Raw genomic sequence first — 16,276 nt, 5'->3', positions numbered from 1 at the left:
TGTCCATGCACTATCCAGGGCACAATTGAACAGAGAAAAGAAAAAAAGAATTAATAATATTTTTTTAAAAAAAAAGATGTTGAAGAAAGTGAAATAATTGTTTTAATTGGGGCACAAAAAAATGTCATTTTTTTTTTCTTTTCGGCAGTGTTAGATGTTGTTGATGAAGTGTGAGAGGAAATTCTGTAGGCAGAGCTCCTGATGGTGGGTTAGGCTTAAGAAGGTTCCAGGTTCTTATTGGAAGGGCAATTAGTCTGAAGATTTTAAACCAACACACTTCCAGGACAAGAAGTTTCTGGTCCACACTGAGATAGTACACCCCTGGAATGTCCCCTAGCTTTCACTCATGTGGGGAAGGAGTCAATTTTTAATCCCCTCATCACCTGTGGACTACAAGTTTCCATGTCTCTTGGTTTCAGTGTCTAAACTTAATTTATCCTGCCCCTGCCCTTTTGAATTCCTGGCTAGATGTGTCTTTCCCAGGCACTCCTGCATGTGGCCAAACTGGAGGGTGAGAAGGAAACTGGAGGATTTTCATGACTTGTATTCCCCTGGATAAACTGTTCTCCATATTTGATTTTATCCTAATCATTTAGGCAGAATGGTGTGGGTTTTCCAGGCTTACATTTTGCTCAAGCTCAGTTTGCCAAGGATCAGTTTTCCAGGTTGCCAGGCCCCTGTGTTGCAGCAGCAAAATGGTTTCTTTCTCTGTCCTCCATGGGCATCCAGGAGAGATGTGGCTCCTTTCCTGCAGAAGAATATTGTGCATCACACCCTTCAGGTTAGTACAGCAGTGTCTTTGCTCTCTGATCTTTCCATACCTGAACATGCCTCGAACCTCCTAAAAATTCAGATTTTTTAAATTTCCTTCTCCCTCCACTTTTTTCATTTGAAGGAGGACTGCTTTGGAAGGTGCTCCTGCTGGTGGTGGAGGAGCTGGGGGTTTCTTTCTTATTTTATCATATCCAAAGTCCTGAGTTCCCTGTTCCTTGCCCCCCGATTTTTATCCAACTTGCTAAGAAGCTGCCTATCTGCTTTATGCCACAGAGCAACCATGAAAATGACCTCCTCTATTACACAGTCTTTTTTCTGAAACATCATATTTTTATTTGTCCTAATTAGTTATTCATGACAGTAGAGCACATTTTTGACACATCATACATATATGGAGTATAACTTCTCATTCTGGTTGTACATGATGTGGAATTACATCAATCATGTAATAATATATGAACATAGGGTAATAATGTCTGATTCATTCCACTACACTGCCCACTGCTATAATCCCTCCCTTCCCTTCACTCCCCTCTGTCTAATCCAAAGTACTACTATTCCCTAGTCTGCCCCCCCCCATTGTGTATTAACATCTATACATCAGAGTAGATCAAAGCCAGGCACCAAGACCTGAAGGCTGGCCATGAAGCTGTGAGTGATGGGCCAGGTCAGAGACCACGGAAGGTTTGAAAGACTGGGAACTGGGGAGCTGGTGTCACTATTGGGTGTAGACCCAGAGAGACTCTGGGACCAGTGGATGCCAGACTGTGGAGGAAGTCAGGGACCAGGCTAGTGCTGGAATCTGGTGATTGCTAGCTGGGTAGACCCCAGGAATGCAGGGCATCCCAGACCAGCTGGCTAGTTGAGCTGAGAGCATAATGCCTTCACACCCTCTTCCAACCTTCTGACCTATTGTAATCTGTCCCATCATTCCCCTTGATTCTCAGGTCTTGCAGAGCTGGGGAGAGCCTGGCTCTCTCCAGCCTCTCTAACCTCTGTTCCCTCAGGTGAAATCCTCACAGTTTCTGACTGTCCGAAGGTTTGCTAGGCTCAGACTGGCCCATGCAGATCTAGCTGAAAACTCACGCACCTAGGTTTCCAGTTTTACTAGAATCTACCACACTGAAGTCCCAAGCTGGCTATTGGATTGTGGATAATTGATAAACTCCAGTGGATGGTTTTGTTTGTTTGTTTGTATGCTTTTGTACCAGGGATTGAACCCAGGAGCACTTAACCACTAAGCAACATACCCAGCCCTTTGTGTATTTTATTTAGTGACAGAGTCTCACTAAGTTGCTTAGGGCCTTGCTAAATTGTTGAGGTGGGCTTTGAATTCATAATCCTCCTGCCTCAGCCTCCCAAGCCACTGGAATTAAAGATTTGTTCCACTGAACCCATCAAAGTTTTTTATTTGTTTGTTTGTTTTTTAATATTTGATCAATTAGTCAAACAGTCTCTGGTTCAGCAAGGGCAGACTGCCCCTCCAAACTGAGGAATTTTCACTTTCACCCTTGGAATTACATGGTATTCCCACTGTTTGGGTTCTGGGTAGCTGAGCTAAGAGAAATGTTGCCTCATGCTAATCCACCATCTTTGAGCACCCCTACCATCTTGAAAAATGCATTCATATGCTGATTTCAAATCCTTTGGATATATACTGAGGAGTGGGATAGCTGGATCCACTGGTGTTTTCATTTCTAGATTTTTGAGTAATCTCCATATTGCTTCCCAGAGTGGTTGCACCAATTTCCAGTTCCACCAACAATGTATGGGTGTACCCTTTCCCCTCATCCTTGCCAACATTTATTGTTATTTTTATTCTTGATAATTGCCATTTTGACTGGAGTAAGATGAAATCTCACAAGTTTTAATTTGCATTTCTCTGACTGTGAGAGATGGTTAACATTTTTTCATATATTTGTTGACCATTCATATTTCTACTTTTGATAAGTGTCGGTGTAGTTTTGCCTATTTATTGATTTTGGTTATTTGGGAATGTTTTTTGAGTTTTTCAGTGTAAGTGGGTAGTAGTATTCACTTTAAATAGATTAAAATTGGGAGGCAGAAAAATGGAGACCTTTCGGGGACCACTTTGTCATTTTGTAACTTATTTTATTCATTTTGTATTGCTGTAACAGAATATTATAGACTGAATAATTTATAAAGAATAGAGATCTCTTTCAGTTGTGGGGACTGCAAAGTCCAATGTTGGGGGCCTCCTATGTTGAGATGGTCTTTTTGCCACAACATATCATGGCAGAAATCAGACAGGCAAGAAAAAAGGTAAGGTAGCAGAACTCATCACTTTATCCGGTACTATTTTACAAGATAATTAAGCCAATTCTGAAGTACTGGTAACATAATCACCTCTTAAAATTCCACCTTTCAATACTATTGAGATTAAATTTTCTTTAATTTGAACTTTGAAATCACATTTAAGCCACAGCATCCCAATCCTGGTCCCCAAAATTTATGTCCTTCTTGTTTGTCAAGCACATTCATTCCATTATAATAGTTCACAAAGCCTTAATTTATTCCAGCATCAAAAGTCCCAAGTCCCAAGTTTTATCTAAGTAAGCTGTGAGTGAGACTTAATGTATAATTCATTCTAAGGTAAATTAATCTCCAGCTATAATCCTGTGAAATTAACAAGGTGTATGCTTCCAAATTACAATGGTGGGACAAAGATAAACATTTCATTTCAAAAGGGAGAAGATATAACTGAACCTAAGGAAGCTCATAACTCAACTGGTAAAATAACATTAAGTCTTAAAACTGGAAAATAATCTTATGTGAATCCATGTTCCACATCCTTCAAGGAGGTCCTGATTTAAATTGACTTGGAGAAATTAATGTCCATCTTGTAAAAGAGAAAACCACATAAGGATATAAATTTTTCTTCCCTTATGTGTGGGGGGTTATAAAACAGATCCTTTTTGGAAGGTGGGAAAGCTATTCAAACCCTAAATCTCATCACCAGTGTCCTCCACATTTCAAAATGGGGGCCGTAACTCTCTTCTGTAGATTAATGGGCACATGTCATGTTATCATGGTGGTGAATATGTACTCATTAGCAGCTCATGAGGCAGCTGGTCATACGACATTCTGCCAGGAAGGCCAAAATGACCACAGTACGTTCCTACTCTCAGTTCTTAGTTCTCATATGACACAAGCAAGTGACAGTGACTTCCCACAAGAGGGCAGCAGCTGTTCATGCACTGAACCTAAAAGATGGTTGTCTGCAGTATGATAGTTTCATTTCACCCCAATTTCCCTCCATTATTCTAACAAAGGACCCAAAGTCTAGCCACTTTGGGGAATTTGGGCCCTTTATGGATTTGCACCCTCCTTGCTTTCAGGGATCTATCTTTGCATTTTTCCACAATCTCCTCATTTTGTAATAAACCTGCTCTGAGTATTATCTGCCTCCTTCTATTATGCCCAAGAACCAAGATTCACTCTGGTGTCTATACTCAGCCTCTGGCAACACTTTTGGTGCTGTGACTCAGATGGCAGGAAGATTTCAGCAGGAAGTATATTTTCTTCTCACCCACCTCGGGAGTAGAGAAACAATTTTCAGATGTTTTTACACTACAGCTCTTCATTCTTCTGCATGGTGTCCATTACATATGAGCAGCATTTTCATGTCTTTTGAGCTGGTGGTAGAGTCCAGACTCTTGCAAGTGCCTGATCTGCCTTGCTCACTCTTCATAATTGTGCTTTGTCTATGCAACCACAAGATTATAGTGTATAAACCATTTTCTTGTATTTTAGTCAAATTTTTCATTGCTGTGAGTGAAAACCTTGAAAAGAACAATGTAGAATATGAAAAGTTGGTTTTGGCTCATAGTTTCAGAGATTCAGTCCATAGTCTGCCAATTCCATAGTTCTGGGCCCAAGGTAAGATAAAACATCAAAACAGAAGAGAATGGCAAAAGAAAACAGCTCAGTTGTAAAGCCAGGAAGCACAAAGAGGTCCTCTCAAAAGGGACAAATTATAGCTCCCAAAGATGCACCCCCCATGAACCTACCTTCTCCCAACTACAGCCTACTTGCATACAGTTACCAGATATCTAGTTAATATATATCAGTGGACTAGTCCACTGATTAAGTTAAATCTTTGAATCTCTTGTGATCCAATAATTTCATCTCTGAGCATTTTTGCATTGTCTAACACATGAGCTTTATACTTCATTCTGCCATTCTTCCAGGCAGGGCAAAATGACCACAGTAAGTTCCTGCTCTCAGTTCTCATATGACACAAGCAAGTGACAGTGACGTCCCACAAGAGGGCAGCAGCTGCTCATGCACTGAACCTAAAAGATGGCTGTCTGCAATATGAAAGTTTAAACAATAACATTAGGAAAATGAGTCAATCATATTTTTCATTATTTCTCTGCCTCATAAATAAACTTCTCCATTGTCATGAGGTGAGACACATGGATATTCATGTCATCCAATTCAACCTGGATGAATAATAAGTTAGCAGATCAGGGGTATTACTGGAGAATAGACAAGAGTCTTGAGCCAATGGGAAGTGATCTCCAAAATGAGAGTCCATGACTGTCCATCAAATAGTACAGTACATTTATTATATGAGATAATGGTATATAAAGAGGGTATAAACCGGGCTGGGGATGTGGCTCAAGAGGTAGCGCACTCGTCTGGCATGCGTGCGGTCCGGGTTCGATCCTCAGCACCACCTACAAAGGTGTTGTGTCCGCCAATAAATAAATAAATAAATATTTTTTTTAAAAAAAAAGAGGGGATAAACCCTAAGGAATGTCTATTCATGGGGTATACATACAACAGATATCCCATTTGCTTTAAATCTCCAGAGGAGAAATCAAACAAAGAACAGAAATCCTGTTAGATTAGATGCAGCCAGGGGCCACACTTACAGAAAAATATCGAGGCAACAAAACACCAATGGTCTCCTTGTACAGACCATAAAGACTAAGACTCTTGATAAATTGACTTCCTGGTCTCCTTTTCTCCTGTTCTACCTTTTTCCCTCTTTAGGTCTCTTACTTCTTATCCTAATGTTCATCTCTTTTGCGTTTCTCATCCTAAACACCCTAAATTTCTCATCTCTATGCTACAATATGCCCTGACTCCTAAGCAGTACCAATAGCTTTCCTTTAACAATTTTATCCCCCAGATTTGTTGGCCTCCACTTTTCATGACAATTACAGTCCTGCCAAATCATTGATCAATATTTGTACTCTCAGCTCTGTCTTTATTCAGGCTGTGGCTATCCCTAAAAGAATTAAGAGTTACGAGTCCTTGAGAAGGACATGTTGGTGTAAGTAGTTAGTAAGAAATGAATAGGGATCGGAGGGCAGGGATAAGGAGTTGTCTGCCAAGGGGGCCCTGACTGGCAACTGACCTGGAGGAATTATTGCCCATACTGCACTGATGCCATCTTGCAAGGAGGCAATATAAGGATAAAGACCACTTTCCATTTTATGGATGGGCTTATGAAGGACATCCCTCTGGGAAGATGGTTATTCGAATCATAAATGGTCCAAAACAGACTCCTTCATAATCTACAAGGGCCCCATCACCTTTTTTGCAGATTAACTGACTTACATTGTGTTCTCAACATGGAGCATGTACCCACAGCCACTCTGAGTGCCCTTTGGCCACTAGATGTCCTTCTACCTGTTGCACTAGGACAGAAAGGACAAAATAATGTGAAGCTGTGGCTTCACATTATGTATACCTGTGAATTCCCACAAGAGGGCAGAAGCTGCACACAAACTGAGCCACAAATGCTACCAGCTACCAATACTTTTCTTCCACCCCAAGTTCCTCCCACTATTATATAGACAACCCCAAAGCCTAACCATTTCAGGGCAGGGACATTTCTCTTACTGATTTGTTTAGCTATCTTCTCACTTTTTGATAAACCTTCTGAAAATGTACTTCTGTTTTTGTGCAAGTGTAGGGCCCTAATCTTAAAGCACAATACCCAAGAACTGAAGTTCACTCCACTGTTTATGCCTAACAGCTCTGCTGAGTGACAAGTTTCTGCCTGAATCCCCAAGATCTACACCATATCATTTGAAATTATGTTGGAGGCTATCATGGCCCCATAACTCATGAACTCCATAAAAGTACAAAATCAACACCATGGAGATACTATAAAGGCCCTTTACTCGTACATTCTGGAGAATGGCAAAGCTGCAACTCTGCCTTCTGGAGCCACATTTGGGTTGGAAAAGGGGTACTGTGCCACAATTCAGGAAGCAGATTCACATGTCTCAAGGCAGCAAATGCTGAGCAAATGCTGAGCTCCATGAGCACCTCTTTGCAAACTTTGCCCTGAAGAATGCTTTCTTGGTATTTTTGTCAGCTTTTTCACTGCTGTAAATAAAGGACCCAATCAGAACAATTGTAAAGGAGGAAAAGTTTATTTAAGTACTTGCAGTTTCAGAGATCTCAGTTCATACACAGACTGCTCCATTCCTCAGGACTCAAGGTGAGAATGAACATCATGGCAAAAGAGTGTGGCAAAAGAAAGCAGCTCACATGATTGTCAAGAAGAAGAGAGAGGCTCCACCCTCCAGATGCAAAATTTATACCAAAAAAGCATGCCCCCAGGGGATCCATCACCTCCTGCCACACCCTATCCACTTTTTGTTACCACTCAGTTAATCCCATAAAGGGATTATTTCACTGATTGTGCTAAGACTCTCATAACCCAATCTTTTCTCCTCTACACCTTCTTGCATTGCTTCACACAAGAGCTTTTGGGGAATGCCTCATATCCAAACTATAACACAGGGTCATTCTCCCATTCTCTTGATGAGTAGAACTCTGGCTTCTTTCTGTCCATATCAATCTCTTTAGCAAATATTCACTTGGCCATACCCTTAGACTTTTCTCCCAAGCATGCCATTTAAAAACTTTTATATGACTAGGCTGAGAGTTTTCCAAATCATTCTATATTGTTTTTATTCAATTACAAATTCTGTCTTTAAATAATCTCTGTTCTGTTATTTTACTGTAAATAGCCAAAAGAAGCCATGAAGCACTTTGAACACTTTGCTTCTTAGAGATTTCTTCTACTGGATATTCTAATTTCTGACTCTCAAAAACTCCCCAGACATGGGCACAATTCTTTGAAAGTGTATAACAATAATGACCTTCACTCCAGTTTCCAGTACTTTGTTCTACCTGAAACTAGAATGGCCTTTATCATCCATATTTCTACCAACATTTTAATCACTGCCACTTTAGTAGTCTCTAAAGTGCTCTAGAATTACTCTGCATTTTTTTTCTCTTTTGAGCCCTAAACAGAATTATCCTTAATACTCCACATATGGTAATCTAGGTTTTCTCTAGCCTGCTCATCAAATTCATGCAGCCTCTATTCATTTCCTAGTTCCAAATCTGTTTCCACATAGATTTTTCAAGAAGTAGCTCTGAGGCTGGGGCTGTAGCTCAGTGGTCAAGTGCTTGCCTTGCGTGTGTGAGGCACTGGGTTTGATCCTCAGCACCACACAAAAATAAATAAATATATTGTGTGTCCATCTACAACTGAAAAAAAAAAATTAAAAGAGATAGATAGCTCTGCTTATCAGTTCCAATTTTTGTGTCTTAATCTATTTTGTGCTTCTATAAGACATATGTGAGACTTGATAATTTTTTTAAAGATTTAGTTTTTACAGTCCTGAAGGCTGATAATTCAAGATATCCATATCTGACAAGGACCTTTTTGCTGATTGATACCAAAATAAAAAGTAAGTGGCAAGTGAAAAAATGAGAGTGGGGTGATAGACATTGAGAAAGAAAGGATGGCATCCAAACTTGTTCTCTAATCAGGAAACTACCCCTAGGATAATTAAGCGACTCTTATGATACTGACCTTAATCCATTTATAATGGCAGAGTTCTCATTATCTATTCACTGTTTCATGATTTCATCTCTCAACATTGTTCCATTGGGAATTAACTTTACCACAAACACATTTGGGAGGAAATTTTCAAATAACAGCAATAACATAAATAATGGCATTACAGTCCTAGGAAAGGAGTCCAACTCTGAGGATCCCAATAAATCAGGTTTGGTGATTTACTATTTTTATAGTGGCTGTACTAATTTATAATCACACCAAAAATGTGTAAGAATTCCTTTTCCTCTATAACCTCACCAATTTATTATCCTTTTAATTTGCATTTGCTGATACCTAATATTATTTTATATATTTATTGGAAAAACAGATACATAGACTAAGGGAACAAAATAAAGAATCCAGAAATAAACTTTTTTTATCTACAGCCAAATGAATCTTGACCAAACTTCCAAAAACATACATTAGAAAAAGAACAGCCTCTTCAACAAATGGTATGAGAAAACCTGGATATTCACATACAGACTATGGAAACCTGATCCATATTTTTCAAAAAGTCAACTCAAAGTGGATCAAAGGCCTTAATATAAAGAGTGAAACTCTGAAACTACTGAAGGAAAACACAGGGTAAATATTTCAAAATATTGGTATAGGCTAGTATTCATAAATAGGACCCCAAAAACACAGGACATAAAAGCAAAACAATGATAAATGATATTAAATCAAAATAAATGCTTCTGCACAACAGAGAAAATCAACAGAGTGGAGAAACAATTTAAGAATTGGAAAAAGACTTCCTTCATACAGGGTTAGTATCCAGAATAAAGTAGTTTTTAAAAAACATGACAATGAAAAACAATAATCCAATTGATAAATGAACAAGTTATTTGAATAATACTTCTCAAAAAAAAAAAAGATTATCCTTAAGCCTTAAGTTTAAGACCTGCTTGGGAACTGTTATCCCTTTATTCTCTTCTATTTCTGTATTTTGAAGGAAGAATGTCTGTTCTGTGCCTGTCCCACAATTGTATTTTAGAAATATGCAACATTACTGATCTCCCAGATTACCGCTGGAAAGCAGTTTTCTTTAGAATAGACCATAACTTGTATTACATTATATTTTATAATATTTTTAGATAATATTTAGATAATATTTTTAGATAATTTTTAGATAATATTTACACAAGTCCTGGTACTTACACTATAAATTTGATGCTAGAAAGAATGAAAATTTTTTCTTATTTTATTGAGATGGAATTAATGTGCTTTGAATGTGAGAAAAAGGGACACGAATTTTGAGAGACTAGGGCAGAATGCTATGGTATTAATGTCTATCAAAATTGTCTGGTTAAATTGTAATTCCAAAATGTTGTAGTAATAGGGAAAGGAGCTTAGGGCTGTGATTAAGTCAGAAAAGAATGTCCTTTGTGAGTGAGATTAATACCTTCTAAGAGTCTCTAGAGATCTAAACCACTTATTTCCCATAATAAAATAAAGTAGGAAGGTATCATCTGTCAACTATGATATAAACCTTCACCAGACACCAAATCTGCTGATGAATTGATCTTAGACTTATTAGCCTATATAACTGTGAGAATTATGTGTCCACTTTTTAAAAATATCTTTTATTATTTAGTTGTAGATGAACAATACCTTTATTTATCTTATGTGGTGCTAAGGCTCGAACCCAGTGCCTCACACATGCTAGGCAAGTGCTCCACCACTGAGCCACAGTTCCAGCCCCTATGTGTCCACTTTTTATAAACTACCCACCTTATGATATTTTGTTGTAGAAAACTAAATGGACCAAGACACATGTGTACCCCAGGAAAGGTGGATGCCATTAAGATCTTGTCTATAATGATTGTATGTGATGGCAATGTTCTTGAGATATCACAAGACTCCCCTACAAGTGGTGTATGATTTCACTGTAGAGGTGAAGACAAACTGGCTGAAAGGTTTAAAACTTGGAAATGAACAGGACATAATAGCCAAATTTATAACAGCAAAATATTTATTAACTTTGAATATAATCATTAATTTTAATAATATTGGTATTAAGTATGAGGACATTAATATTTGAGACTACAGCATTCAGGTTTAGTTATCTATTATTATAAGCCTTTTTTCCCCTGAGGTTTAACAACAGGTAAATAGGGGCTACACAATTTCATGTCAGTTTTCTCTATGCTTGCACATTGCCCTCATGTTACAAGGGCAGAGGTCGGGGGTGCAGGTGAAGCACACAAATTCAGGAGATAATTGTACTTGCATTATTTTTGCATCTCAATTTTTCCTGGGTATTTCCTTTGCGACTCAATATATTTTCCCTTTGTTCCCAAATTCCTCTTTCAACATCATGGTAGATGGTATTGTGGTACTTCTGAGTGTAAAAGGAAGCACTCACATGGTGAAACAGGGAGTCAGAGAGAGATTCAGGCATCAGGCCTTCTTTCATAATTCACACTCATGAGAATTAACTCAGGGTTCCAAGAGAAGTACTTTAATCTCTTCCAAGTACAGCACTCTCAATAATCTAACCATCTTCCACTAAGCCCTACCACCTGTCAACATTGCTGCACTTAGTACCAAGCTTTTAAAACATGAATCCTTGGGAGACACACATAAAACATATCAAAATAATAGCAAATTTTATAGCTGTGGTAAAATAGACAAGGACCTAGTTAACAGTAATTTATAACTATATCCTCTATTTACATTTAATTATTCTCCTAAATATTTTGAGATATGCTGCTTAAATTTTATGATATATCCAGACATATCTCTACTTTGGTACCCACAATTTGTTAACTATGTGTACCTTTGTTAATTGGTGTATTTTAGTCGATGCTACAGTTAATTTAGAATCTATGCTCTACAGGAATAAAATTCAACCAATTTGTCTCTCTGATATATAATTATGTTAGAAAATTGAGATTTCCAATTAAATTAAAATATGAAATGTTTTCACTAAAGTATAATAAGTATTATGTTAGTAGAATCACCAGTATTTATTTCATTGCGTCATTTTCTGCCCTTTTATTGCAGGGAGTGGTGATTCTATTTACCAAAAGCCATGGGTTTAGCTTTTACCTCTAAAAATTCTTAGTGCTGTCCTTTTAGGTTGTTACACACAAAAAAAAGTTCAGGGAAAAGGCCTGGTGGCCTGACTCATAGGTTACTCTGCTTATTCCAGTGCTTCCAAGACTGACTGCCTTGAGGAATTGAGGTTTAGCAGCCTCTTGCTGGGGGCACAATTGTCCCCCTTATCCAACCTCTGGTTAATGAACTCCTATAAAAAGTGGAAGCAATATCTAAGGAGAAAGGAATTCAGCCTGATGCATGGTTGCTTTTGGTCATTCACACTAAGATAAGTGAACAAAGGGATAACCTCAAGATGGAATTTGTAATAAAAGGGAAGTTGAACAAAAAAGTTTGGAAAAATTGCTGTCTTGCCATGAAAGAGCAAAAAGGTCTTTAAGTATTCAACCAAGCAACTACTTCCTAAAGAGATTAGCATGAATGGAAAAGAACCATTGTATTCATTGTAACCATGAAAGAAAAGTCTCAAAAACACTTCAGAGATCTTCAAGGATGCCCTTCCCATCAGGAGATCAGAATATGGACTTGGGTTGTGGCTCGCTGGGTGGCACAACACTTGCCTTGCATGAGTGAGGCCCTGGGTTTGATCATCAGCACCACATAAAAATAAATAACTAAAAATGAAGATGAGAGAGAGAGAGAGAGAGAGAGAGAGAGAGAGAGATCAGAATATCATGGCCTGGAGGGAAGAAAGGGATCACTGCCTGCTCCACATCTCAGCACAGTATGTCTCAGCTGTTCCACCCATATATCAAATGGAACCATGTAAACTTGGGCCACACTTGAAGAGGTTTTAAATTGCAAGCTGTGGTTGCATCCACATGGTGTTAATTCTCCAGTAGTGCTGAATGCAAGTACTATGGAGCATGGCTTCCTCTCTCTACATTTCAGAGGACATATTGGAAGTTCTGGGGTCACAAGCACAAACTGTCTTAGGAACCCTTCCACCACAGACATTCTCCTTAGGACAATGATTGTGGATCTAATTGCCCAAATTCCCAGTGTTTCCTCAGTGTTTCCCAGAAGTTGCATATGGAATTAAGGTAGAATAGAACAGAATAAATAAGGATAAGTAGAAAGTAATTTTAAAATCTAAAAATTTTATGAACACTTTCATTTTCATTCCTCAGACGTGCTTTCCTCTGGGCCTGAACTTGAAAATGATTCAGTAAATTAGAGTACTGTAAGTTGACTTGATTTTGTACCTATATACCTTCTTAACTTATAGAATGTTTTTAGACTGATTAAGAAAAAAATAGAGGGAAAAAGAGAATACTCAAAATATAAGCAAGAGAAAAATGTTAAAATGATATGAATATAGCCCCAACACTATTAACTATGTAATATCAGCCTAAAGATTCTGAGAAAAACCAGATCACTCTTACCTACTCTGTGTGTGCTTCATCATCGAAAGAATTGAACTCATTAAGCTGACACCACCTCACATACCTCTCCTTTACCATTTACAAAGTTTTTTAAAAAGAAGCCTGAGGTCCCAAAGTACATCTTACACTTCAGTGCCTGCACTTCCTCTCCCTTTGTGTGTGTATTCTGTCTATTGCTTTCTTCCCTAAATAAACATACTAGCTTTCCTAAATAAATTTCTACTTGTGCCTCTTTTGACATATCCTGAAATTCCTTTCTGCAGTGTAAGTTAGAGAACCGTCAGAGCTGAGTTTGAAAGAGACCACCATAGGAATAAATTGCAATGCACTCCTGGGCTTTATCTCATGTCCTGACAACCATTACAAGTTAAACATAAACTGAGCATTGTGGTGCCTGTAATCCCAGTGATCAAGAAGCTGAGGCAGGAACATCACAAGTATGAGACCAAACTCAGCAATTTAGTAAGGATCAGTCTCAAAAATTTAAAAATAATAATAAAAAGGATTAGAAATGTAGATCCATGTTAAAATGCCCCAGGATTTTTGAAACCCCCAGTAGCAAAAAAAAAAAAATAGTGTAAGCTCTATTTCCCTGCTCTTCTACCTTAATCAATAGGCCATTGGGTATTTTAAAAAATGTTATAGGCTTTAAACATCCCCCTCAAACAACCTTATCAGCTTCAGAGACCAGGTGTATCATAAGGACCAGATTACTCGTACTATGATTTTCTGAGGACAAACAACATAAAGGATGAAAACCATTGAGGAATCATCAAAGTGGTGATTTTCCATGATTTGTTTTCTCTTCAATTTGCCACCTGGGTGTTCTCTAAACAACTACAGCAACTCCTCCTTATCACAAGACAGAGATATTTATACAAAATACGGTGTTTATATGGAAAAACTAGGCTCCAAGATGACCTATTAACCTTGCCCTCCTCAGTGTTAAAATGCCCTCAAGGAAAAGATAAACACATTTTGACATGTATTTAAAGACAATTAGCATTCCTAACCCTTAGCTCCCCTTTGCAAACAGTGCTTTTCAAATGAATAAAATTAACTTTCTTTGTTCCTGGAGCCAGCCTGTTACTCTGGTCAATGTTCCCTTAGCCGAGCCCCTAATAAATGCCTTTCATATATGTTTGTTCCAATGGTTTGTTTTGCTTTCTAAAATTACCAAGTCAAAATTCTTGACATGTCTGGTATCAAGTTGAGAGTTTTTTCTCTTCCTGGAGGCATGCTTGGACTTCATCAAGTGTCAGAGTTAAAGATTATTCTGGTCTTTTTAAGATTTAATGCCTCCTGGTTTTGTTTTTAATTGCTTGGAACCAGTTGTCCCTTTCTTCTTGCCCATTTATCTCTTATAAAACAAATATCTTTCCTGTGCCTTTCCCACCATTGCATTTTAGAAAGATGTAACTTGTTTTAATTTATAGGCTCATAACTAAAGAGGAATTTGCCTTGGGATAAATCTTTAATGGAGTCTCATTCATAGTTGATTCAAATAGGTCTTTGGGCTTTTGAGTTGATGCTGGAATCCGTCAAGACCTTTGGGGAAAATGGAATATAATAAATATGTTTTGCATTGTGATAAGGACATGAGTTTGGAAAGATAGGGAGAAAAGGCTAAGCTTTGAATATAATTTGTTTCCTGTTGGATAACTGGAGGGACATATAAAGGGTACCTGTGTTTCCAAAATCTCAGTCCTTGTCTCTGATGCCAATCCAAACTGTGTTCTGTTTCTCAGAACACAGTTTTGAGAAAAAGGGAAAAGAGGGATGATTGCTTTGGTAGCAAAGGAGGATTCTGTCCCAAAGGCTGATTCTGCCCATTAGCAGGAACAGGGGGGCTTTTGAAGAGATTACATTCTATGTATTACCTGTCTGGAGTTGTAATTCACTTGTTAATTTGGGAGATAATCACTTCTGAGGTCTTCTTGTACCTTCCTCAAAGTCTGGATTACTTGGTTCCTGTGGTGAGTGTTTACTCAAGGATAGAAAAGTAATTCTGTTTCCCTGAGATTGAGAAGGGAGAGAGGGTCATGGGGAGATGTAGAGAAAGAAACATATTCATTTTAAAAGTAAGTTGTACTGGCAGAGCAGCAAGGGCTATATTCAAAGCATAAAGTGGACCACTGTTACAGCTTGGTCTGAGAGCTTACTCTCACTCTAATAGGACTAAGTTAATTCTCAAATGTGAATTTTTCTTTCATGAGACTAGATCAGTTATTAGAAGGGGAAATTGTTATAAAGCAAGGCTGTCTTTCTGGTTTTGTCTCTTTCAAATGCTCTCTCCTGTCTTTCCATTCTTTCCACCGTAATATGACAAGAGAAAACCCTCCCCAGAAGTTGACACCATGCTTTTTTACTTTCCAGCCTTTAGAACCATGAGAAAAAAGTCTTTTCAGATAAATCACCCAGTCTTGTATATTCAGTAATAGCAACCGAATATGGATTCAGAATGCAAGACTTTAGGCTTTAATGAGATTTTAAAATTGCAACATTACTACACTGTTTTAGGGACAAACGAGGCAAGGCACCGAAGATAGCAGGAAATAGTTTTATGTGGCTGCAGCCAGGTTCAGAGGGTACAGCCTTTGCTGTAATCAATCAATCCCCTGAACCTGGAGTTCAGGAAGTTTCAGAGTTTTATACGTAGCATGTAAGGGGAGTGGATCAGAAGTTCACAGTCTGCAGAAGTTCACATAAAAGCAGCTTTTTCTTTCACTGTTTTGGGCAAGTTAATTCTTCAAGGACAACACCTGAGAAGGGGAGAGCTTCTTCTCCCCTTTCTTTCCTCCCCCTGCCAGCTGTTACCATGGAGCCCATTTGTAACTTATCTTAAAAATGTAGACATCTCTGTGAAGCTCAGCTCAAGGAAAGAGGTATCTTCTAGGCCAGTAGCCAAGTAAACAGGGCAACACGAAAATAGGAAGTTTATCTACATTGGACTCTTTCTCAGAGACTCTTTGCTGACAGTCCTAAAATCAGCCATGGTGAAGAGGGCTTTTCTGTGGAGAAAGGGGGTGCCACTTCAACACTAGGGAAAATTCAATGTTGTACACAATAAATAGTCTATTTTAAAATCTGTGATTATTATGGTATCTTTTCATTTATTTATTTGCAGTATTGGGGAAAGATACCAGGGCCACTCTAC

The sequence above is a fragment of the Marmota monax genome, unplaced genomic scaffold (genome assembly GCF_021218885.2).
Source record: "Marmota monax isolate L192 unplaced genomic scaffold, Marmota_monax_Labrador192_F-V1.1 WCK01_AAM20220418_F8-fsc00179, whole genome shotgun sequence".
Lineage (NCBI taxonomy): Eukaryota > Metazoa > Chordata > Mammalia > Rodentia > Sciuridae > Marmota > Marmota monax.
The sequence above is the reverse complement of the archived record's forward strand: the minus strand, read 5'-3'. Positions refer to the sequence as shown.